The sequence below is a fragment of the Tamandua tetradactyla genome, chromosome X (genome assembly GCF_023851605.1).
Source record: "Tamandua tetradactyla isolate mTamTet1 chromosome X, mTamTet1.pri, whole genome shotgun sequence".
In the NCBI taxonomy this organism is placed as follows: domain Eukaryota; kingdom Metazoa; phylum Chordata; class Mammalia; order Pilosa; family Myrmecophagidae; genus Tamandua; species Tamandua tetradactyla.
The window spans coordinates 146,772,220-146,799,328 of NC_135353.1; the positions used below are offsets into that span (position 1 = coordinate 146,772,220).

Consider the following 27,109-nt stretch of genomic DNA (forward strand, 5'->3'; position numbering starts at 1 on the left):
CAAAAGTCAAAAAGATTATTTTTATTAAATAAATAAATAAACATGCATAGTTTATATATAAATTAAAGGAATTTAATCACTTTCAGAAGCAAAAAATCCAAAAGTTGGTTACTATAATTGCTGAACTGAAGCTAATATTATCCTGGGTGACATATTATATGAGAACATACAAAATCTCTTGATAAAGAAAAACAAAATGGCATTTGTATTAACTATAGCAATTTCTTTTACAGCTATTCTACTTATATAATGTACAGCAAAATTCTGCATTGGTAAACATTATTTTAAATGCAAATGCTTTAGATAAATAGAGTAAAATCTGTATCAGTTATGTACAAGGCAATATATAGAGAGAGCACAAGTGTTTTAGTTTCCTAGGCTGCTCAAAGCAAATACCATGAAATCGGTTGGCTTAAACATGGTTTTGAGGCAGGGGAAAATGTCCAAATCAAGGCATCATGAAGGTAATGCTTTCTTCCAGAAAACTGGATGCCAGCGATGCTTGGTTCCTCTGTCACATGGCAAGGCTATCTTACTATCTTAAGAATGCTTAATACTTAGAGTAAATCATTAAAATACAAAATATACTATTTTTATCTTGATGCCAAATTATCAGGAGAGCATAAAATGGTATTGGTTTTGGGAAGTAATCTGGTCTTCTTTAACAAATTTGTAAATTTTTCTTTGGTTTTACACAGTAGTTTTCCTTCTAGGACTGAATCTGACAACTTTACTCAGATGTGTGTTAATGGATGTGTGTAAAATGTTGAAAGAGCTATTTTTTTAATGAATTATTCTTGTGCCCATAGTATGACTCCTATGTAGCTTTGTGTGTGTGTGTGAGGCAGGGGGGAGGGATGCATGGCCTGGAAATAGAACCCGGGTCTCCTGCATGAAAGGCGAGCATTCTACCACTGAACCACCCATGCACCCCTCCTGGGTAACTTTTAAAACCAATTGGGGAGATGTTAACTAATTACAGAATTCATATCTAAGATATAATGTTAATAAAAGAAAGAAAATTGTAATTTACTTACAGGTATGTGTACAATTGGGTAAATATTTCTGTTTAAAAAGATATCTATGTTTACATGTATTTATAAACACACTTCATTGGTACACATTATTAATTCTGAAGCAGCATATGCATCAGCATGTTCAGGAAATTTTACACTAAGCACAAGCCATCCTTGTATGAAACAAAAGATATAAATAAAAAATTATCACGTGATGGCTTATTACTAACAATTGTTTTGAAAAATCTATCTTTTCCTTTTTATTTTAAATTAGTATAGAACAGGATAAGAAGTTAGGCTTCCATCAGGAAATTTAGAAAAGATTTAGGAAGGCAAAAAGCGATGAGATAGGGTACTATGGCAGTTCAGTGGTAGAATTCTCACCTGCCATGCGGGAGACCCGAGTTCGATTTCTGGTTCATGCAGTTCCCTAAAAAACAGGCAAAACAAACAAAAATTCAATACACAGTGCTGCAATAACCGGATACTCACATGGGAAAATAATGAAATGTGACCCTGCCATACAGCATACAAAAAAAAAAAAAGCAGTGAGATAAATATGAACTAAATATGTGGAGAAAATACTTTAATTAAATTTGTTTGTGAAGCACTTAGAAGAAGTTGCATCCTAATTAGTTAGTGAGATCTTTCACCTGGGGCCAAAAAATCATTTAAAAATGATCTTTTTATTGTTAAAGCAGCAATATGCCAAGTGTATAATAGAGTTTGTCTTATATTCAGATGGCTCTGTTATGACGATATAAGAAAAAAAAACGGCAACAAATATCAGGGTTACGACTGCTCTTTGTCTGACAAATATATGGAAAAAGCATTAAAAAGATACATCACTCTGTAGGTTTTTGTGCCATCAGAAAATATTTTATGTTTCAGTGTATGGAAAGAAATTATCTTGCTAAAGTCACTAATTAATTCTAACATATTAATTATAGTTTACTTTCTGAGAGTACATTAATATAAACATGCAAGTTGTGAATAAAAGATACTTCATTTTTTCCTTTCCAATCTTTATGCTTTCTTTCCCTTCACTTCTTTTTTTTTTATCCCCTATTATTGCCCTGGCTAAGAACACCATAAAATGTATAGAACTGGTGGTAATAGGCATCTTTTTCTCTATTTTAACCTCAGGGAGAAATTTTTCAATATTTCACCACTAATTATGATACTTGTTGTCTAATTAGTTTTAAAAAATCATAAGTGCTTTCAATGTCAATTATGCCAAATGGCTTCCTTTTATCTATTCTGATAGTGACATAATTTTGTTCCTTTGTTTTCTTAAAGTAATTTGATTTCAAAATGTTAAACCAATAATAATTCTTATTGAAATAAACCTTATTTGTTCAGGTATTATTACAGTTGAGCATTTTAAAATTTCATTTGAAAAAATTAGCTTATCTTATTTTCTTTTACTCATATTTCATTTTTTGTCACGTTGCATAAAATGTTTGGTTTTCCTCTTGTATATGTTGTAGCCAGTTTTGTGTAAGCTTTATAGGAATGTCATATACAGAAATACTTTTCTGTTCTGCAGAAAATGATGTGCAAGATTGGTACTAATTCCCTCTCAATTAAATTGAAATGATCAGGAATTTCACCATTAGGACAAGGAATTCATTTGTGAGAAGGTTTCATACTGAAACATTTTCTTTGTTAGATACAGAATTAATGAGATTTCCTAGTTTAACTGTTTTTTTACGAGGTGCTTTTTTTGAATTTTTTCATTTTCTATAATTAAAAGGTTGCACATGAATTTGCCCGTGATATGATGTATTTGTCTCCGGGATCCATAGCGATGACACCCTCCCCATACCTGCTGTTGATATATGCGTGTGCATTTTTTTCTTTGATCTGTTGTGTCAAGGGATTTAATGGATTATCTCCTACCCCTCAACTTCTCAAAAAAAAAAGCAAACTTAAATTTGTTGAACATTTTACCTTTTCAGTTTTATTACCTGAGTTTTCATTTTTCATGTTTATAATTATCTTTCATTTCCTGCCTTATTTTCTAATTTATGAAATCTTAAATTTTCAGGATTTCCCCTTTTGAACTGCTAGGATACATTATATTTTAGACATATTTTGGTACTTCCCACTCATGTTTTAACAACTTGCATTATAATTGAATTGATATAAGCTGAACGACTTTAGGAGTAAAAAATCTGAGATATGTATTTATGAAACCACCACCACAATTAAGATAATGTAAATATGCGTCACTTCTGATCAGTTATCCTTGTTCATCATTGTGTTTGCCTCTTCAGCTCATGTCCAAACCCTTGACTCTTTCCATTTAAAGAACGAGCCTGTGCTAGTTTCGTGTCGACTTATGCTCTCAGGAAGGTTGTGCTGAAACAACTGGCCTGCCGTTGCTGGAAGCAGACAACTCCAGACACATTATTTTTAAAAAATATGTTTTTTTTTTGCTTCTTCTTCCTTCCAGAGCCAAGTAACCAGTCTTTTTGTAAATAAGAGAAAAAATATTTGAAGTAAATAGTCTACTCTAGAAGTAGATCTTTTATTTCATTATTTTCGTAATGTCCTCCAGTTAATTTTTTCATTGATTGCCAAATATTCCTTTGGTTCCTTACATTTAGGAGATATAGGCAAAGTGATGGTGGTACAGTATTGAGTTACAGCCTAATGAGAACACAATACCGTTTATTCTTTCTTTAGAGTTCTATTTTCTTATGTTATTTAAATGTATCATTAAAACTTGATGTTTATTCATTATACTTTACATTTCTTTTAATTTTCTTAAATAAGTTGGAAGTTAAATTCACTTAAATGCAAAATACTTAAGCTTACAGTTAAAAACATTGTGAATAATGTTTTACATTTAACATAATATTAAAATTTTTGAATTAAGATTCAATTGTTTTGGTGATATAATAGAAAAAATAGCTTTTAGTATTTATCCAAATATTTCCCTTAAAGTGTAGTTCACTCCTTCCTCTAGTTCTTAGTGTCTGTCCATTTCCCTTCAACCTGAGGCACTTCCTTAAGCATTACTTGTATTACATTTTGTCCAGTCACAAGTGGTCTCAGATTTGTTTATGTGAATATTTTACTTATTTCACTCTCAGTTTGAAGGATAATTTTGCTGCATGTAGAATTCTGGTTTGAAAGTTCTTTTTCTGACAGCAATGAAAGAATGCAGGTGAGTTTTCTCTCTTTCTCTATGGATTCTGTTGAAACAGCAGCAATTGTTTAAAGCATTGCTCCTGGGTAGGTAACGTATCTTATATGTCGTAGTTTTTGGTGGTGTGCATTTGTTCACATAGGTACAATTCAAAATTTTCCGTTTCTGTAACTTACAATATATCTTATTGGACTGGCAATAGCAACAAAGGAAAGCAAAAGCAAAAAAAAAAAAAAGTAAGGGAAAAATATCTAAAAAAATGTCTAATTTGTTCTTTAGAAAATACATAAAAATATTTACAAAGAGTACATGCAAATGAAAATAATGTAAACCTATTCAAAAGCAAAATATCAAAATGGTTTGTTAATAATTTCTCGTCTATTATTAATGCTGGCATGCAAAAGGAAATATAAGAAAATAGATTAGAATTCTTGATAGTTAATTAAGAAGTGACACATGTGTTACCTATAGCAAAATATTTTATAACTATTGCAAGTATATGATATGCAATAAAATTCTACTTGGGAAAACAGATTTTATAGGTGAAGTGATTTCTATTAAGTACATACGAGAACCTTAATTGGTTCTTTCGCTTTGTTCTTTGTTGCTTTCACTTATGTTCTAACAAAAAATATATAGAACATAAGTGAAAGTAACAGTAGTTTATACATATATATGGGTTTACTATACACTAATTTCTTATTTAAAATTATGAAACAATAGTTTTTAAGAAATGGAAATAGTAAAGTTCATTCAGAGTATATATGCAAATATATGCACAAATTGGCAATTAATGATTTTAATGTTTCATTCTTAGTGAAACCTAACTAAATAACAAAATATCCTTTTTAATTATTAATTTAATTATTAATATCAGTAACAGAAGAATTCTAAAAGTACACTGAGTTTTGAAATTAATTTACTATTTCTACCCTTTTACACAGTAATTGCCTTTCTAGGACTCCGTCTTAATAAAACTTTTTGAACATTTACATGTGTTCAAAAAGGCTAAATAGCTTTTTTAAAAAGAAATTATACTTTTAATATTATGAATACTTTATAAATTTTACACTCCATCAGGTATATCTTACATACTTGCAGAAGATATCCCCAAGACATATTACCAGTAATAAAAGAAAAATTATACTTTTATTTCACATGTGCACAAATATATAAATGTATTATTTATGTAAATCATATTTTGCATATGTCTGTTCATATACGCACTTCACTGTTACTTATGGTTCCTTCTGTAAAGGGCTGTTCATTTATCTGCATTTTTAGAAATGCCAAAAGTGTAATTAGTAAAAGAACATCAAAGAAATAGTCTCATGATGGCAAATTACTATTGATTCTTTTGAAAAATTTACAGTGCTTTCTTTTCCTTTTATAAGGTAGTACCTATTATTGACTATAGATTGTGTTTAGATTATCTGGAAGTATAATAATCATTTTGTCCTTTCCAATCTTTAAGCTTTTTTATTTCCTTTATCTTGCATTATTGTCCTGGTTATGGCATCCACAAAATATTGAATAGAACTGATTTCTCTTTTCTGGTCTCTGAAGGAATATTTTTAACATTTCACTACCAACTACAATATTTCCTGCAGTTTTCTGAGATTTTATATCAAATTTTGGATATTAAATTTCCTCATATGGTTTCTGTGTATCTGATGTGATGATACAGTTCTGTCCTTTGTTTTGTTAGAGTGACTTGAATCCCAAATATTAATCCAACAAGAATTCATGCTTGGATGCAACCCAATTTATTTGTGGGATAGTATAATTGGAGTATCTTTGAATTCTGTTTGTCAAATGTAAGTTTTTTTTTGAGGAGAAAGTGGGGTGTCTCTTGAGGGATATAAATCATTGATATTCCTTTCTTGTGATATTCTTATTGGTTTGGTGTAAAGCTAATGGGGATATCAAACATTATAGGGAGTGTTTTTTTTCTGTTTCTCTTATGTGGAAGAGTTTTGTGCAAAGTTGGTGTTTTTTCTTTCTTGTTAGATGGAAATGTTCACGACTTAAGGCACCGGGGCATGGGATTTGCTTGTAGGAATATTTTTCATACAGACACAACTTATTTAAGAGTGTTCTCTTTCTGGTTCTTATAAGCATTAAGTACGTAGCACCCCGGAGATGTGGGACCTGAGCTTCAATTTGTGTTTCCTTGGCTGGTGAGAACATTGAAAACCCTGCTTACCTGCTTAGCTTCCCAGCCATAGCTTTTTGCTTTGCATCTTTGAGTCTCATTCTTTTCCTTTGAGGTAAGATAATATCTGGGGTAAAGAGGTACCAAATTTATTCCTTTTTCTTGTTGAATAGTATTTCACGATATGGATGTACGTCATTAAGTTTAACCCTAATCTTTTTACAAACTTCTAATTGTTTCCGTTTTTGACTAACACAGATAATCCTGCTGCAAACATTTGTGTACAGGTTTTGGCGTGAACATAAACCTTCATTTCTTTGGGATAAGTACCCAAGAGTGTAATTGCTATATCTTATAGTAGTCACATGTGTAATTTTTAAAAAATATGCTTAAATGTTTTCCAGATTGACTGCAATATTTTACATTCTCACAAGCAATGTATGAATGATCCTGTTTGCCTGCATTCTTGTCAGCATTAAGTGCTGTCACTATGTTTTATTTTAGCCATTCTGATAGGTATGCTGTCAGATTTGTTGTTGTTTTAATTTACATTTATCTAATGGCTCTGTTGTTGAACATCTTTCATGTTCTCACTTACCAATTGTATTTTGTGTTTGGTGAAATTTTTGTTCATGTCTTTTGCCCATTTTAAAATTGGATTGTTTATTAAGTTTTGAAAATTTTTTTATATATTCTACATACAAATTTTTTGTCAGATATATCTTTTACAAATATTTACTACCAAACTGTACTTGTCTTTCATTCTTTGAACAGTATGAAATTTTCATATAGCAGAAGTTTTTAATTTTTATGAAGTCCAATGTATTCATTTTTCTTTTTATGGTTTATGCTTTTGGTGTCATGTCAAAGGATTTTATCCTTCTATGACTTTTTATGTTTTATATTTTAAATTTGGTCTGTGATCCATTATATGGTAATATTTGTATAATCTGTGCATTTTAGACTGAGGCTCTTTTTTTTTTTTTTTTACCCATGGTTCTCTGGCACTATTTATTGTAAAGATGATCTTTTCCGCCATTGAATTGCTTTTTCAGTTTTATCAAAACTCACTTGACCATTCTACTATGGAACTATTTCTGGGTTTTCTTTCTTTTCTGTTTATGTTGTGGTACCTCTGCCAGAAAAACACTCTCTTGATTTACGTTGCTACTTATATATTTTAGAACTGATGAGTTTGATTCCTGACACTGTTCTTTCTCAAAATTGTTTCTTCTATTCTGTCTCTTTTCTCTTTCTATGTAAATATGAGAACAGTCTTGTCTATAGGTACAAAACACTCTAATTTGTGATTTTGTTAGGAATTATGTTGATCAATATCATCAATTAGTGGAGAATCGAAATGTGTACTGTATTGTGTCTTCCAATCCGTGAACGTGGGTTCTCTCTCTGTTTCTTCAGATCTTCTTTGATTCCCTTCATTATGGTTGTGAAGGTTTTAGCCTATGATTCCTGTATACATTTCATTTGATTTACACCTCAGCATTTCTTTTTTTCAGAAATTGTAAATTTTATTGTATTTTAAATTTGTCCACATGTTTATTATAATGTAGAGAAATGACACAATTTTGTACCTTTAAGTTGAATCCTGTGATCCTGCTGAACTCACTTGTATCTAGGAGTGTTTTGTAGATTCATTGGAATTTTCTAGGTAGCTGTCACATCAGGTAAATGGGGACAATTTTATTTCTTACTTTTGTATCTATATGCCATTTATTTCTTTTCGTTGCCTTATGGGCTCTGGCTAGACTGTTCAGCATTAGGTTGACTAAGAGTAATAAGAGCAAACTTACTTGCCTAGTTCTTCTTCATCTTAGTGGAAAAACATTCAGTTTTTGTCAACCTTAAGTGTAATGTTAGATGCAGGTTTTTTGTTGTATGATCTTCATCTAGTTTAGGAACTTCCATCATTTTCCTACTTTTATGAGATATTTTATCAGGAATTTGTGTTAAATTTTGTTATTTGCTTCTACTTTGTGGATTGATATGATAATGTGGATTTCTTTTTGAACTGGCCATATGGTAGATTACATTGACTGGCTTCTCAATATTAACCTGGGCTTATTTCTTTGTAATTAACCTCACTTGGTTATGGGGTACATATATTTTTATATTTTCTGTCTTGCTGAATTTTATTTACTAGTATTTTGTTAGCGATTTTCTGCCTGTGTTCAGGGGATACTACTCTGTAGATTTTTCCTTTCATTTTATTCTTTGTGTGGTTTTAATATCAGAAAAATACTAGCTCATTAAATTTATTATGAAGAGTCTCCTCCTCTTTTATTTTCCATCTTTGTATTTGTTTCCTATTTTAAATGTTGATGTGCTGTATTTTCATTTTCAAGCATATCAATGTATTTTTTTTTTCCTTGAGATTTCTTTCTTGAAATTACCTGAAAAACCACACACAGAAGAAATAAATGGAAGAAAATGAACAAAGACTCGGGGACCTTTCTGTCTATGACAAAAGCTGTAAGGCTTGACCCATGTGTCTTGCTTTGTTTCAGATTTTTATGGGTTATCCTGATATGTTCCTGTTACTGCTCTCCAGTTTGATTCTATTGTGATTTGGGAATATACCCTTTATAATTTCAATTTTTTTAAATATTTATTGAACTTTGTTTTATGCCCTAGGACATGATGTATCATGTTGTATGGTCCGTATGCACTTGAAAAGAATGTGTATTCTGCCATTGTTGGGTGGAGTGCTGCACAGATATCAATTAAGTAATGTCATCCTAGTTGAATCACTTCTGTTCTCCTTTCAGTTTTGCTTTACTTATTTAGCAGCTTTGTTCATTTAGTATTACTAATGCTTATTGGATGGGCCCTTTAGCATTATGTAATATGCTTTTTGTCTCTGATAATTTTCTTTATTCTGCAGTCTACAATAGCTGATATTAATATAACCATCCTTGCTTTGTTGCCACCGTATATCCTTCCTCTTCCTTTGGCCTTCAGTCTTCTGATATCATCATATTTGAAGTGAGTTGGTTGTTATTGCATACAGTTGGGTGAAATTTTTAATCTATTCTGCCAATGTTATTTTTTCACTTGATATATGTAAACCATTTTCATTAAATGTTTTTAGCAATAAGTCAGGGTTTATGCATGCCATTTTATTTTTTTTCTCTCAAATTTCTCAAGTGTAATTAATTTAATTTTCTATCTTTCATGTAGTATGTGAACAATTTTTAGAATTAAGTTTTTATAGATCTTTGTTTTTGCATGTATTTGTCTGCATTACATTTTTAGCAGTTGCTCAGACATCTTATATGTCTGTTTATATGCATATATTGCATATATTTGCATTTATGTATGTATTATCACAGTTCATGGTGTACTGGTGAAATCATTTTTACTGCTTAAAGTGAAATGTAGAAATCTTACCTTCTTTTACCCTTCTTGACCTTCCCTTGTTTATAATATAATTATCTTACATATTGCTCTACATATTTTTTTATTTTTTTATTTTTTTTATTTTTTATTAATTAAAAAAAAATAAATTAACACAACATTTAGAAATCATTCCATTCTACATATGCAATCAGTAATTCTTAATATTATCACATAGATGTATGATCATCATTTCTTAGTACATTTGCATCAATTTAGGAAAAGAACTAGCAAAACAACAGAAAAAGATATAGAATGTTAATATAGAGAAAAAAATAAAACTAATAATAATAATAAAAAATAAAAAAATATATATATAAAAAAGGAAAAAGAAAAAAACAAAAGACACAAACAAACAAACAAACAAACGAACAAACAAAACTATAGCTCAGATGCAGCTTCATTCAGTGTTTTAACATAATTACATTACAATTAGGTATTATTGTGTTGTCCATTTTTGAGTTTTTGTATCTAGTCCTGTTGCACAGTCTGTATCCCTTCAGCTCCAATTACCCATTATCTTACCCTGTTTCTTTTGAGAGCTGTTAGACAATTAAACCTCACTTAAATACTAAAAAAGAGAAGAAAAGTCATTTGTATTGACCTATAAATTTCCTTATCTTTTCTTTTGATGTCACAAGTTTATTTCTTTTAAGATTCATTCTGTTTAGAGAACTTACTTTAGCCTTTCTTTAGGGTAGTACTTCTGGCAACAGATACCCTTAGTGTTCTTTCATCTGAATACGTCTTGATAATCAGTTTTATCCATGTAGAATATTTTCACTGGATATTGAATTTGGATTTAAAAGGATTTCACCCACCCTCCACCCCCAACCCCCAGCACTGGATAATGTTGTGCCACTTACATCGTTCTCCAGGATTTTTGACCACAAATTTGCTCTCGTTCTACTGGTTTTCCCCCATAGTAAGGTGTCATTTTCCTCTTTCTACTCTGTAAATATTTTTGCCTTTAGTGTTCAGAAATTTTACTGTAATGTGTCTTGATGTGTATTTCTTTGGGTGTATCCTGATAAGGCTGTGCCAAGCTTCTTGAATCTATAATTTCATGACTTTTACCAAAATTGATGTCTTCAGGAATTATTTCTTCAGATAATCCTTCTGCCCCACTCTCTGTCCTCTCCTGAGATTTCAACGACATGAGCTTTAGATCTTTTGTTATAGACACGCAAGTGCCTGAGTCTTTGGCCATTTTTTCTGTTTCCTCTGTGTGAGTGTTTTTAGGTCATTTCTTTTATTCTATTTTCATTATAATTCTTTCCTCTGTTACTGCACCACCAGGGAAAGGGAGACACACTGCCTGTGCTGTCAGGTGATGGAAGTCCAGAATCTCCCTTGGTCTCCATTGGTTTACATGTGACTTTGGCTCCTGGTTGCTACACTTGGGACAAGAGTTGATCATTCTGGCTCCGCACTAGGCTCTCCCCTCCTGAATTTTCCTTGGGTGGGAGGGTGCGAGTGCCAAGTACAACTCCTCATGTGGACTCCACTGACACTATGGGGCTCTAGAGGCTGTTTTACCACTGGGATGTGGGGAACATCATTCATCTCTGGCAGACCTCCTCTGACGCTGTCCCAGCACGTAGGGATATATATAAAGACGTTATTTGTTATACATTAGTCTTTATATATATCCCCAAACTCCCTATCTGGTTGTCTTCCTTCTTTCCTGTAGTTCTTAGCTTACATTAGATGCCATTTCCCTTCAGCCTGAAAACTTTTGTAGCATTGATTTGATTGCGGACTGACTAGTGAAAAATTGTCTCAGGTTTGTTTATGTGACTGTCTTTTTATTTTTGTCTTTATTGAAGTTCAAATCTTTTTTTCTTTACATTTTTATTGTGAAATATACATACAAAAAAGCAATACATTTTAGAGTACATTGTAACAAGTAGTTATAGGATAGATTTCAGAGTTTGGTATGAGTTACACTTCCACAATTTTAGGGTTTTCCTTCTAGCTACTCAAGACACTGGAGACTAAAAGAAATATCAATATAATGATTCAGCATTCAAACTCATTTGTTAACTCCTATATTTACTGTTACACGTCCTCCTCCTTTGAGCCTTCTCCCAATCATTAGGGGTATTTGTTAGTAAAAGCTAGCCCATTCTAAATTTTCATGTGAAAAGGGGTGTTGATAATATGGGGTCGGGGGATGGAACTAGTTGATGTTCTTGGTGAGGCTATCCACTCTGGGTTTCAGGACTTATCTGGCCTAGGAACCCATTCTGGAAGCTGTAAGTTTCTGGAAAGTGATCTCAGTGCATGAAAAACTTTTTGCAGAATCTCATATAAAGCCCTATGTTTTCTTTAGGGTTGATGGGCATGGTTTTGGTTGGGGTTTGGCAAACCCTGGTAATTAGCAATATCTAGTTGAAGTTAAAATAAAAGTAGCCTCCAGAATAGACGCTAGATTCTATTTGAACTCTGACACCTTATTTTTGTTACGTTATTTTGTGGTGAGTGATACCTTATTTTGTTACAATTCTTTTCCCCCTTTTGGTCAGTAAGGTATTGCCAATCCCAAAGTGCCAGGGCCCGGCTCATCCCTTGGGGTTATGTCCTGTGTTGCCAGAGAGACTTTTGCCCCTGGCTGTGACTGTCTTTTACTTTATTCCATTTGGAAGGATAATTTTGCTGGATAGAGAATTATAGATAGGCAATTTTACCTTTTCCCTCAGCATTGAATAGATGCTGCTATATTTATTTTGGTTCTCCCTGGATTCTGTTGAGAAGGCAACCATCATTTAAATCATCTTCATTTAGAAGTCAATAACATGTATTATTTCTCTGAAGTTTTGGGGGATATACTTTTGTTTACTTCATTACCATATTTTAAAACTATCACTAGCTATTTTGTGCAGGAAATTTATTTCATTTATGTAAAAAAGGATTATTTTTGATGGACAATTAAAAAAATCAAAACTAAAAGAAAAGCTGAATGAAAAATACCAAAACCAAAGAAATCACAATTTTTATCTCTTATTACATTCTTAAAATGACTGCTCTATAATTTCAATAATATAAGCTCTTTCAAAAATCAAATTAAAAAGGTTTTTATTTTAATTGCTAATATGTTACTATTGACCTGAATGAGATATTGTATGAGAATGAATTTTTGATAAAGAATTATGAAATGACACTTGTATTAAATATGCCAAATATTTTATTTGTTCTACTTTAGAAAATATATTTTTATGCACAATTATTAATGTATAAACATAGGACATACCAATATAAATTATGTGCTAGGCAATATATAGAAAAGCAGCAAGTTTCTGCTTATGTATATCTATACATGCATATATGCTTAATATGACATGATTTTTGTATTCAAATAATTATGAAATATAAATTATTGTAAAAATGTGATTTGTAACATGAATTAAAGGATACATGAAAAATAAATACAAATTACTATTTCAGTTATATTTAATACAAAATATACTTTGATGCCAGATAATAGAGGGAGCATAAAATAGTACTCACTTTTAAAAAGTAATATGGTATATTTTACAGATTTGTCAATTCATCTATGGTGTTACACAGTAATTCACTTTTTTGTACTGTATCTGACACAGTTACTCACATGTGTGTTAAGGTATTGGTACCAAAATTTCAAAATGGCTATTTTTTTGATAAATGATGCTGTTTTTTACTATGACTACTATGCAGCTTTTAAAACCAATCAAGTAAATGTTAAATAAATACCGAAGCCATCTCTCAGTTATGTTGCTACTGAAACAGAAAACAAATTGCAGTTTATGTACAGGTATATGTATACCTATAACCATATTATTCATGTAAATATGGGTTTCTGTTTACATTCTGTTTATATACGTACTTCAGTGCCATCCGTAATTATTTCTGAAAAGAAATGCATACTAGCACCTTGTGAAAATTTTACACTGTGCACATACCATATTTGCATGTAATAAAATACATAAATTAAAAAAATAGACCTATGATGACATTTTACTGATAGTTTTGATAGGTCTGGCTTTTTATCTTAAAGCTATACAGAACAGGATAAGATGTTTGACTTACAGAAAGGAGTTTTAGAAAAGAATGAAAAAGTAAAATGTATTGGGAAATCTGTAGGCATGAAACGAGGAGGAAATCATTTAATTTAATTGCACAACAGTTAAAAGAAGTTGTCATTACAATCGTTAGCCTAGGGGCCATGAGTAAAATTTTCACAGTGATGGGTCTTTTTACTGTTCAACTAGAATTAAAGGTCAAGTGGATGGTAAGATGTTTCTTATATTCAGGGGCCTCCGTTTTCATGATATCACAAAATTCATGAAATATCAGGGTTACAATCACTCAAGTATTTGGTAAAAGCCTTAAAATCTTAAAAAATATAGTCCCATTCTGTAGGCCTCTTGTACCATTACTTATATAAAAATTTTAGTGAAAGTTATTCTCAGAAATTTTCACTTATCAGTTATAATGTTATCTGCATATTGCTTTTAGATAGCTAGAACATTCAAACTGTGAGTAAAGAAGATTTTATTTTTTTCTTTCCAAGCTTAGTTTTTTAGTCCTTTTTCTTGCATTTTTACCCTATTTAGGGTATCCATAAAAGGTTGAAACAACTGATAATAGCAGACTTTCTTGTCTTTTTTTTATGATATCTAGGGGAAAGTTTTCAGTATTTCACCACCGATTACAAAATAAGCTATAGTTATGTGAATTTTTGCATCATTGTTGGATGGTAAATTTTGTCACATGGTTTCTTTGTATGTATTTGATCATGACAGAACTTTGTTCTTCTCCATGGTGACTGCACTTGCATCATTTGTTTTGGATGATGGACTGCTCTGAGTCACTGAGTCAAATTGGGTGGGGCACCTAAAATCCCTGGGAAAATCTGGTGGGAAAACCCAGGTGGAGCAGATCCAAGCGAGGCGCCACAGGTGGGCACAACATTCCAGGAAGAGGTGGAAGGATAACTGGAGGTATGGGGAGGGGGAGGTAGCCTTGGTGGAGGTCCCTGAGGAGGGCCAAGGGGCAAAAGAAAAGATAAAAAACTTCAGCAGAGAACTTGGAATTACAAAAAAATTAGGTTTTGTTTCATGTAATTCAAAGTTCTGGTTTTAGTGCCAAGAGATTTAGGGCTATGTCTTCTTGATGAATGGATCTGTTAATGATAATGAATTGACCCTCTCTATTGCCAGTTACACTCTGTTTTTTGAAGTCTAATTGTTTGACATTAATGTACCAATTCCAGCTATTTTATGTTTACTTTTGCATAATTTATTATTTTTATGGTATTATATCCAGTGTTGCTCTGTCTTTCCAGTTAAATTTCCTATATTCTGAATACATGTAAATGGCAAATGTTTGTTGCTTTTGCAGGCTGAAAAATTCTACATTCAGATTGGAATGTTTGGGAGTTCCTATATTTTGTTATTAATAGTGTTTGTTTGAAAAGTGATCTTCTTGTCCATCATTTTCTGTTTTCCACATCTCTTTTTATTTCTGCATTCCGGTTCTCCTGCCTATATTTGTATGGATTACTTTTTTTTTAATTGTTCAATTTAAACTCCTCTTTTGAATTTTTAGCTGTGACAATTTAAAAACATATCCACACATACTTTGCTACCCCTTCCTTCAAGGGGTCGCATGTGGACCTCCCAGGATTCTGGGCCGGTCTTAATGAATATCTTATAACCAGCACAATGCTGCAGTTATGCTGTTTATGAATTCCTAGCCTGAAATTCTAGTCAACTGCCATTACCAAACTGCTACCAGCAGAGGGCACCATCTGGGCCCTGGCAACCAATGCTTGTCCCTCTTTCCTGTAGTGTTCTGTGTACATCCGGGTGTCTTTACTTTTCAGCCTGAAGGACTTCCGGATAGTAATGTGCATTACAGATTGTCCAGCTGGAAATCATCCCAGGTGGTTTATATGGGTTTGCCTGATAGAACCCTCAGTTTTGTAGGCTAAGTTGCTAGATATCGAATTCCACATTGCCAGTTTTAGGTTTTCTTTCAACATTGGCAAGATTCTCCTTCATTTCCTCTGGTTCTCCGTGGGTTCTGTTTAGACGGCAGCCATCTTTTAAGACATGGTTCTTGGGTAGGTGATGCATCTTTATTTCTAGATAGTTTTTTTTAATTTTGTCCACTTCAGTAATATTCTTTATATTTCGTAGAGAAGTCCAATATATAGGTTATTAATAAAGTATAAAAACCTTCAATATATTGTCAACTGAAATCATTCCGTTAATGTAAATAAAAGGATAACTTATTTGACTGACAGTAACAGCAGAATTAAGCAAATGTATAAAAGAACTCACCTGAAAAGTAAATTACCCACTTTCATTTCGTTTTAAAATGGATAAGATTGTCCACACAGATTATATACAAATGAAAATTATTAAAGCACATTACAAAGAGAAATATCAAAATGGTTTCTTATTACAATTATTGATCTGTTGTTAATGTGGACATGTATGAGAAACTATATGAGAAGAGACTAAAACTCAATGTACAATGTTGAAGTGATGCTTCTATTATCTGTAGAAAATATTTTGTATCTAGTTAAATTGTGTAATATTAAATAAAATTTTGCTTTAGAAGAACATTCTATACCTGAATTGATTTCTGCATATATGACCCATCAAAACAAATTCAGTAGCAGGAAATATATAGAACGTAAATGTTCTATAACATTTACGTAAATGAACGTAAATATATAGAACGTAACAGTATATAATACTGTCATTTCAGTATTCAAATAATTATGAAAAAGTAGTCTTTAACAAATGGAATTAGTAAAAAATGCATCAAGAATATTCCCCCAATAAATATAAATTGGAAATTACTATAAAAATTTGCTTAAATCTTAGTGGGCATAAAATGAGTTCAGAATCGTTTATTAAAAAATATTGATACCAGATTTTGGAGGGAGTACAAAATCTTAATGAGTTACTGGGAATTAAATTTAATTAATTAAATTTTCCTACATTTTTCACAGCATTTACCTTTCTATGACTCTATCCAACAGTAGTTTTCACATATGTGCCTTAAAGTATGGGTATGAACAAGCAAAACAGTAATTTTTAAAATAATTACACTGTATTCATACCAGAAATGCTACAGTGCAGCATTTACATACAATTAAGTAGATATTACATGCTTGAAGAAGATATTTCCAAGACATAGTGCTTACAAAAAAGCCAGTTACAAATTATTTCAAACTTCTTACAGATCTATAAATGTATTTAGATAAAAGTTTGTTTATGTGCATTTTTTTTATATTCATGGTGTAATGCTAATGATGGTTACTTCTGTGAGGGATATGCATTCGAGTTTTTTAGAAATTTTAAACTGAGCATACATTGTATTTGTAATTAATGAAACAATCGAAGAAATAGTCACATGACTGCCTATTACTAATGATTGTTTTGAAGATCTGCTTTTTAAAGGTAGTACAGAACAGATAAGAAGGCATGCTTCAAGCTAGAAACAAAAGGCAGTTATAAATTAAAGACATATAAATATGAATAATTTATGTGGAGAAAATAATTTTATTTAGTTGTGAACCCTTTATAAGAAGCTGACCTCTAATTACTCAGTGAGCTCATTAAATTAGGGACCATAAATAAAATTGTCTTAAAGAATGACCTTGTGATTTTTCACTAGGATTAAATGTCAAAGGCAATCCAATGTGTAACTTATATTCAGGGACTTCTGTTGCTATAAATCAGGAAAGTGACAACACCAATCAGAATCAACATACTATCAGTTTTGATGTAAGTATATGGAAAAAGCTCTAAAAATATAACTTTGTTGTGTAATATCTTTATTCCATTTCTTCTGATGTGTATAAAGTGTTTAGTAAGAATTACTGTTCTCAGAAAAATTATTTTGGTTTAACTGTCTGGAACCAGCAATTTTGCTAAATTCACTTATTCAAATTTATTACCCATTATGTAAAGTTTGTCTGGAAACATAAACATTCAATTTATGAGTAACGGTTGTTTCTGTTTTTCTTTTCTTTAGGCATTTTTTCCTTTTCCCTTCATTTCTTGCTGTAGCAAGACCTCAATAAATTGTAAAATAGAACTGGTGATAGCAGGCATGCTTGGTCTCAATCCTGACTCGGGGTGGTTTTCAGTATTTGAAAACTAATTGTAATATTTGCTGTAGTTTTCTGAGTTTTTTACATTAATAAATGAGTGGTGGATTGTGTCAAATGGTTTCTCTGTACATATTGATAGTGATATAATTTTATTCGTTAATTTTTAAATGTGATTTGATTTCAGAATGATAAACTAACAAGCATCCACTCTGGGATTGAACCCAGTTTGCTCATGGCTTGTTATAATTGAAGTATCTTTGGATTCCAGGTGTCACCCATAAGTTATTTTATTTTATTTTAATTTTTGCATTTGGAGTGATTTTCTTTATGGATAATGAATCAATTTTGTGTGTAAGCTTATAAGAGTTTCATAAAATATTATGGTGTGTGTTTTGATTGTTATGGTGGGGAAAGGTTGTGCTAGATTGTTATTTTCTTGTCAACTGTATTGAAAATAGAAGGAATTCAGGCATAAGGGCATGGAATTCATTTGTAGGAAGGCTTTTCAATGTGGACACATTTTATTCAACAAATATAGAGATATTCAGATTTCCTAGTCTGATTTTAAGCAGTTTTTACAAAAATTTCATCATTTTATGTAATTTCAAATGTATTCGCGTGCATTTGCTCAAAATATAATGCATGTATCTCCAAGAACCATAGTAATGATCCCCCTACCTAGTGTTGATAATATGTCTTCTCTTTTTCCCCCTTATTCAGTCATGCCTGCTGTTTCTCCATTGTTCCTATGCGTGCTAAAAATATTTAGATTTGATTTGTTGATCAGTTTATTTATTTATTTTCACTTTGATTAATTAACCATAGTTTCATTTTTCCGTTTACTTTAAATTCCTGCTTTACTTTCTAATTTTGTGAAGTGTATTATCAAAACATAAAATGTCAGGTTTTCCTTTTTTTCCAAGTAAAGTTATAAATTTCCTTTACTCATATTTTCAAGTGTGTAAAGGAAATTTTGCAATCGATTTTAAGAGGTTTAGTAAGGTATAATTGATTTGATATAACTGCACATCATTAAAATGGACAATAGAAGTTTTGAGTTGATTATGAAAACATCACAGTCACCACAAACTAGGTAATATTAATGTATACCCCCCCCCCCACCGAAACACCAGGTTCCTTGTTCGCCATTGCATTTCCCAACTTTTGATCCTGCCTATGACCTTCCCTTTTTCCTATGCTGGGAGCATTATATTATAAGTGAGTGTTTATTTTTGGGGGGCAGACATTATGAAATGAAATGACTGGATCAATGAGAGATGTATATTTAAGTTTCTCTGGCACATGTCAGTGATTTGCAATATGCTTATCCCATTTTACAACCGACCAGCACTGTATTAGCATTGCAGTTACTCTGCATTCTTGTCAGTATTTGTTATTGTATTTTTAGTTGTAACTCTTCTAACAGGTGTGCAGTATTCTCTCATTCTCACTCTTAATTGCATGGCTGTAACCAAATCATAGTTCTTTCTGTCCCAGGCATCCCCAGTAAACAGAGAAAATGGAGCACACAGGCATGATGCTAAGCCTTTCCTTCCCAGTCATAATTTGCATGTACAGTTATTTCTTTTGCATGCAGGAATTTGTGTATGAAATACTATAGAGGTAATTGGAGGATTGAATGGTTTTATTTTCTCCAAGGATCATTTTCTTTACTCTTGAGAAGCAGTTAGGGCGGGAGTAGTTCATCTCTTCCTGGAGATTGAATCCATTTGAAACTGAGTATGGTTTTGTGAAGAGTGTTCTGTTTCTGGTTCATATTCACACTTAGAACATTGTCCCCTGGGGATGTCAAATAAACCCTGTTATTACCTGGGTTTTCCTTGACAAGCTCTGAGCTCCAGTTTGCATCTGCTGGGCTGGTGGGACTGCTGGAAACCCTCCTCACTTTTTTTTTCTTTTTTTTCCTTTTTTTTTGCATGGGCAGGATCCAGGGATCGAACCCAGGTCTCCGGCATGGCAGGTGAAAACTCTGCCTGCTGAGCCACCGTGGCCTGCCCCCTCCTCACTTACTTTGCTTGCTTCTCAGCTCCAACTTTCTACTTGGCATCTTTGGTTCTAAATCCGATCCTTTGGTGTAGAAAACCGTGTATGGAAAAGGGGTACCAAACTTGATTCAGTTAGCTTGGTCTATCTTCTTCCTGTGTTTCTTTTCCTTAAGTGCTTGCTCTTTGGTTTTGTGATTCCTTCCAACCAGTGATTTGTATGTGTGTTTTTCCACCTTCTGTAATTTTGCTCAGGAGAGATTTGGAGCTGAAGTTGCTGGTTTGTCATTACCGGAAGAAGCTATCCTCACAAACAATACTTCTGAGGTATGTTTAAGTTTCCAGATGTTTTGCCTCCTATCCTGTTAGACTAATCTGTATGTTAAAGAAGACAAGTATATTGAGTTAAAATTTATATTTTGTGATAATTGTACATTTACTGGCAAATGAAGAAATAATAGAGATATTATATACTCTTTACCCAGTTCTAGCCAATTTTAACATCTTGCAAAATTATGGTACACTATCATTGATAGAGTCAAGATACAGAGCATTTCAGTCTCCATAGATATCACTTGGTTGTTGTAGTTTGTAGGCACACCAGCATACATCCCACCCCCATCCCTGCATTCTGTTAACTGTTTGTTCTTCATTTCTAAATGTGTTTCCATTTCAAGAATATTATACTAATGGAATCATACTTTATGTGGCCTTTGGGATTTTGTTTTTCCACTCTGCATAATACTCTGAAAAGTTATTGAAGTTTGTCACGTTTATCAGTAGTTTGTTCCCTTTTTTGCTGTTAAAATTGCCTAAAACTGGGTAAAGGGGCTGCATTAAGCCTTCCTTCTATAGCTCAGTAGTATTTTGTTGTATGATGTACCCACACTTTGCTCAACCATTACCCTTTCAAGAACTTTTGGTTGTTTCAATTTTTCGCTGAAGCAGATAATTTTGCTATGAACATTTGAGTATGATGCTAATCGTAAACATGTCTTCATTTCTACGGGCTAAATACCTGAGACTCTGATAGCTTTATTATATGATCTTTGCATTTTAAAGTTTTTAATAAACTGTTTATGTATTTTCCAGAATGGCTGCTGCATTTATCTTCTCATAGGCAGTTCATGAGTGGTCCAGTTCTGTACCCGTCTGGCAAAGGGTGCTATCACTTTTTTTTTTAGCATTCCGATAGAAGTATAGTGATATCATTTTGTTGTTTCAATTTGCATTTCCCTGATGGCTATGATGTTGCACGTCATTCCATGTACTTATTTACCATTTGTATATCTTCTGGTGAATTTTCTGTTCATGTCTTTTGCCTATTTAAAATTTGCATTTTTACTTTTTTATTGTTGAGTTTTGAGAATTCTTTATATGTTCTACGTATTAATACTTCGGAGTATTTATGCCTTGGAAATATTTACTCCAAGTTCATAGCTTGCCGTTTTGTCCTCTTAACATATTACATTTTTCTCAAAACAAAAACTTTTAATTTTGATGAAGTCCAATTTATGAAATTGCCCACTTATGCATTATCCTTTTTGCGTCAAGTCAGATGACTCTTTGCATTGTCCCTGTTTTGGTTTGCTAAAGCTTCCAGAATACATTATATCAGCAGTGGGTTGGAATTTACAATGGGGATTTATTAGTTTACAAATTTACACTCCTAAGGCCATGAAAGTGTCCCAGTTTAAGCATCAACAGGAGGATACCTTCGCTGAAGAAAGGTCGGTGGCATCTGGGCTTCCCCTTTCACATGGGAAGGCACATGGCCAGTGTCTGCTGATCCTTTTCTCTCAGGTTTCCTTACTTTCAGGTTCTGGCTTTTTCAGTCTCTGTGGATCTTTCTTTCTCTGGGTGTTTTTCTTTCTCCAAGCTCTCAACATTTCTGTTTTTTATCCTCTCTTTAAAGGACTCCAGTAAAGGGTTAAGACCACGCTGAGTAGGCTGGGTCACATCTCAATAGAAACAATCTAATCAAAAGTCCCACCCTCAACAGGTCTGCTCCTACAGGGATGGCTTAAAAGAACGTGGCCTTTTCTGGGATACATGACAGCATCAAACCAGCACAGTCCTAAATCCCCAAATTTGTCTATTTTTTAAAAATTGTTTCTATTTTACATTTAAGTTTATTATCTCTTATGAGCTTATCTTTTGTAGAAGTTGGGAAGTTTAGATCAAGATTCACTTTTTAAATTTTCTGCCAATGAACATCCATTTTCTTTCACAGTATGTGTTGGGAAGATTATACTTCCCTTCATTAAATTGCTTTTGCAGCTTATCAAACTCTGTTAGCCACAATGTGGTGGGGTTTATTCTGGGTTCTCTTTGTATTCCGTTTATCTGTGTGGCTGTCCCTCCGCCAGTACCACACTGCTGTGATTACTGTGGCCTATATCATACTTTTGGAAATTAGGTAGTGTGATTGTCTTAAATGTATTCTTTTTTCTGAATTGTTTATCAATTCTAGGTTCTTTGTCTTTTCCAAATAAATATTAGAAGAATCTTGTCTATAGATACAAAATAAAAGCCCTAAGAATTTGTAACTTGGTTAGGAATTATAATAAATGAATATATAAATTTGGAGACAATTAAAATCTTTACCCTGTCAACTCTTATAATCCATGAAATGGGCTATCTTTCTGTTTCTTTAGATTCTTTTTTTTTTAGATTCTTTTTTATTTCTTTAATTTATATTATGTACTTTTTAGCATGTAAAACGTGTACATGGTTTGTTCTGTTTATACCTAGGTGTTTCTTTTTTTTTTATAAATTGTAAATTTTGCTTTATTTTTATTTTGATGTTCATGTTTATTGTTAATACATATAAATTAGTTAATTTTGCAATCAATGACCTTGCTGAACTCACTTATTATTTCTGTGCTTTTGTAAATTCCTTGGGATTTTTAAGTAGATATAATTTCATCTGAAAATGGGTACAATTCTATTTCTCCTTTTCAGATATGTATTTGTTTAATTTTCTTTTTCTGCCTTATTGCCTTGCCTCAACTTTCCAACAGTATAATGAGTAAGAGTATTGAAATTGGACATACTTGCCTTGTTCTTAATCTTAGGGGAAAAGCATTTACTTTTTCTGCATTAAGCAAATGCTAGCTATAGGGTTTTTTTTTTAATAGATTCTCATTATCAAGTTTAGGAAGTTATTTCAATTTCTTATTTTTCTGAGAGATTTTATCATGAATGGGTTTTGAAATTGTTAATTGCTTTTGCTTTATGGATTGTTATAATGATGCGGATTTTCTTTTCAGTCTGTTAATATGGCCAATAACATTGAGTATTTTTCCAATATTGAACCAGATTTGCATTCTTAGAATTAATTGCACTTGGGAACGACATATAAATATTTCTATATATTGCTGAATTTTACTTATTAGTATTTTGCTAATGATTTTGTGGTTGTATTCATGGGTTATTAGTCTATAGTTTGTGTGTGTGTGTGTTTCTTTGTTTTTAGTATCTCATAGAAGAATAAAGAAGTAAAATGAATAAAATGAATTAGAAGTATTTCTTCCTTTCATATTTCCTGTTATTCCATTTATGTTTTCTGTTTTCAATTTTCATGTGTTGTGTATTCACTTTAATTTACTTCAGTATATTCTTTTTATTTTCATGTAGACTTCCTTTTTGACCTTAAGTTATTTACCAATACATTGATTCATTTACAAATTTTGGGAAATTTTCTTTTATATTTCTCTTGTTGATTTCTCCTTTGATTCCATTGAGCTCAAAGGGAGTAATATTCACACGTGTAATTAAAGTGTGGGTGCAAAAAGTAAAAAACAGCTATTTTTTGATAAATGATATTGTATACATACTATGAATACTATGTAGCTTTTAAAAACAGTCAGGTAGATGTTCTGTATTTACAGAAGATATCTCAAAGCTATATTGCTAATAAAAGGGAAAGTAATCAGGAAAATACTGATATGTATATAATTGTGTAAATATATTATTCATATAAATACATATTTATGTTTACATCTGTTTATTCATACACTTCACTGCCAACCATAACTGCTTTTGAACAGGGATATTTATGGACATATTTTGAAAATTTTTCAGTGAACAAGTGCCATATTTGTATGTAATGAAATTTTCCATAAAATATCCAATAATTACTAATAGTTATTTTGAAAGATCTACTGCTTGCCTTTTTATTTTAAAGTAGTACAGAACCTGGTAAGAAGTTAGATTTACAAACACTAGATTCAAAAAAAATCTAGAAAAGAAAATATAATGAAGAAATGTTTATAAAATATTGTGGATAAAATAACTTAATTCAATTTAATTGTGAAATGGTTAAAATGAAGTTGAACTCTAATCATTCAGATGAATATATGAGCTCTAAGTAATACAAAGAATGTTAAGCTTGCATTAGATTTCAGATGTCATGTAAAATTTGCCTAATATTAGTACCTGATAACAGTAATGATGTAACATGCCCCTCAATTTTTATTGATAAGTAGAAAGAAAATGTCTTAAAAATTTGGTAGGGTTTTTATGGTCTTTTTTAAAAAATATTTTTATAGACAAATCCTAACATATACAGTCCATACATGGTGTACAATCATTGGCTCACAATATCATCACATAATCATGTATTCATCACCATGATCATTTTAGAACATTTGTATCACTCCAGTAAAAGAAATAAAAAAAAGAAAATCTCATACATCCCATATTCATTACCCCTTCCTCTCATTGACCACTGGTATTTCAATCTGCCCAATTTGTTTTACCCTTTATCAGCTACTATTATTTATTTTTTCTCCATATTTTTTACTCATCTGCCCATACCTTGGATAAAAGGAGCATCAGACACTAGGTTTTCATAATTACACAGTCACATTGTAAAAGTTATGTCACTATACAATCATCTTCAAGAATCAAGGCTACTGAAATAAAGCTCAAGAGTTTCAGGTACTTCCCTCCAGCCACCCCAATACACCATAATCTAAAAAGGGATATCTAGATAATGCATAAGAATAACCTCCAGGATAACCTCTTAACTCTGCTCGAAATCTCTCAGCCACTGAAATTTTATTTTGTCTCATTTCTCTCTTCCCCTTTTTGGTCAAGAAGGCTTTCTCAGTCCCATGATGCTGGGTTCTGGTGAATCCCGGGACTTCTGTCCCATGTTACCAGGGAGATTTACACCCCTGCGAGTCATGTCCCACTTAGAGGGGAGGGCAGTGAGTTCACCTGCCAAGTTGACTTAGAGAAAGAGGCCACATCTGAGAAATAAAGAGAGGCTCTCTGGGGGTGACTCCTAGACAGAATTTTAAGTAGGCTTATGTATGATCTTTTTTATGATGTGTATAAAAAGTTTGGTAATAATTGGTTTCCTCAGAAAAAATCTGTTTAGGTTTAAACTGTGTGGAATCAAGGAATCTGGCTAAATTCACTTATTGTACTTTATGATCTAGAGGCGGTTGTTAGAAGGTCTGGAAACATATGGAATCTAGGAATAAAAGCAGTTTCATTTTTTCCTTTCCATTCTTAACTGTTTTTTTTTTTGTTCCCATTTTCCTGCATTATTTCTTGGCTACAGCTTCAATGAACTGTTGAAAACAACTGATGATAGTATGCATCCTTGTCTCAATCTGATGCAAGGAACTTTTTCAATATCTCACCACTAATCATGGTATTTGCTACAGTTTCTGAGGTTTTTTAAAATTATAAGTAAATAGAAAATTATGCCAAAATGTTTTTCTGATCTGCTTGATAGTGACAGTTTTTTTTCCTTTTTGTTTAATGTGGTGATATTAAAATGATGAGCCAACTAGAGTTCATTTTTGGATTAAACCCAGTTCATGGGATGTTATGGTTGAAGTATCTTCGATTACATTTATCAGTCATAAGTTATTTCATTTCTTTATTTTGCGTTTTGCGGTGAGGCATAAAACCCTTTGATTTACTTCATTAATAATTATTAATGTCCTATAATTTTGTTAAAAAATTTGTAGGGGTCTCATAAAACATTTTGGGGAGTGCTTTTGCTGTTATTCTTCTGTGGAAGAAGTTGAGGTAGATTGTTGTTATTACTTTCACTGTCATATGGAACAGGTTAGGAATTCAGGCACTGGAACCTGGATTCATTTGGAGGAAAATTTCAACACATATTATTTAATTGATACAGAAATATTGAAATGTACTAGTTTAATTGCTTGTTAAGTAATGTTTTTATACATTATTTTCTGTAATTTCAATATTGGGGTCATATATTTCTTGTAATGTATGTGTCTCTAGGGTCCATATTAATGATCTCTACATTACTGGTGTTGATAGTGTCTCTTTCTTTTAAATTGATAAATTTTGCTGGGGGGTTATCAGTTGTTTTTACCTTATAAGAAAAACAAAACAAAACAAAACAAAAACTTTTAGATTTGCAAATCATTTATTTTTATTTTTTTATTTTTAAATTCTTTTTCTTCTTAACATTTTTTTCTTTTCTTTTTCTTACAGGTCATTTTTGTCCTTGATTTTTCCCAAAGTCTTTAGTGTTTTGGCTCTGGCTTGCCACAATGCCTGGGTTCCTCACTTTGCATCTGTGCTTCAGTCGCATGGCTATCCTTCTGTCCTTTTGTCTGCTGTTCCAGTTTCCACTGACATCCAGCTTCTGGCTCCTCTTGTGCTTTTCTGACTGATTGCATCTGATTTCTTCTGCTCACAAAGGACTCCAGCAATACAGGTTAAGACCTACTCTGACTTAGTTGGGCCACACCTAAATAGCATTTTAGATGATCCTGTTCACAAATGAGTCCACACCTTAAATGATTATACATCTTCAAATAGTCATGTTTACAAATGCATTCACACCCTTAGGAACATGGATTAAGATTAAGAACGTGAATTTAGTTAGGGTACATAATCCATTCTAACTTATTGCCCTCAAAATTTTGGATTCCTAGACTACATGACTGTGACACAAATTTCTATTGTTATAAGGCAACAAATTAGGGGTACATAGTTATAGCAGCCCTAAAGGATGAATACATATACTGTCATTTTACTTCGATGAACGCCAAGGATAGTATGGCCCAATCATATGATAGGTGTACATTTTGGTTATTTTAGACTATGTCAAAGTGTTTTGCAATGTGATTATACTGTTTTACATCTGACCAGCAGTGTCTGAGTCACAGTTGCTCTATATCCTTGTTAGTGCATGTTATGGACTGTTCTGGTTTGCCGGAATGCAATATACCAGAAACGGAATGGCTTTTA

At 32.2% G+C, this 27,109-nt stretch overlaps 1 long non-coding RNA gene across 1 annotated transcript; it reads left to right on the forward strand.

Annotated features, from left to right (window-relative positions):
* The first annotated feature begins 15,686 nt into the window (after positions 1–15,686).
* On the forward strand, positions 15,687–26,567 carry LOC143670248 (uncharacterized). Its single transcript, XR_013169303.1, has 4 exons — positions 15,687–15,848; positions 17,417–17,526; positions 20,114–20,185; positions 26,348–26,567. It is a non-coding gene; the product is annotated as an uncharacterized LOC143670248 (long non-coding RNA).
* The last annotated feature ends 542 nt before the right edge of the window (positions 26,568–27,109 follow it).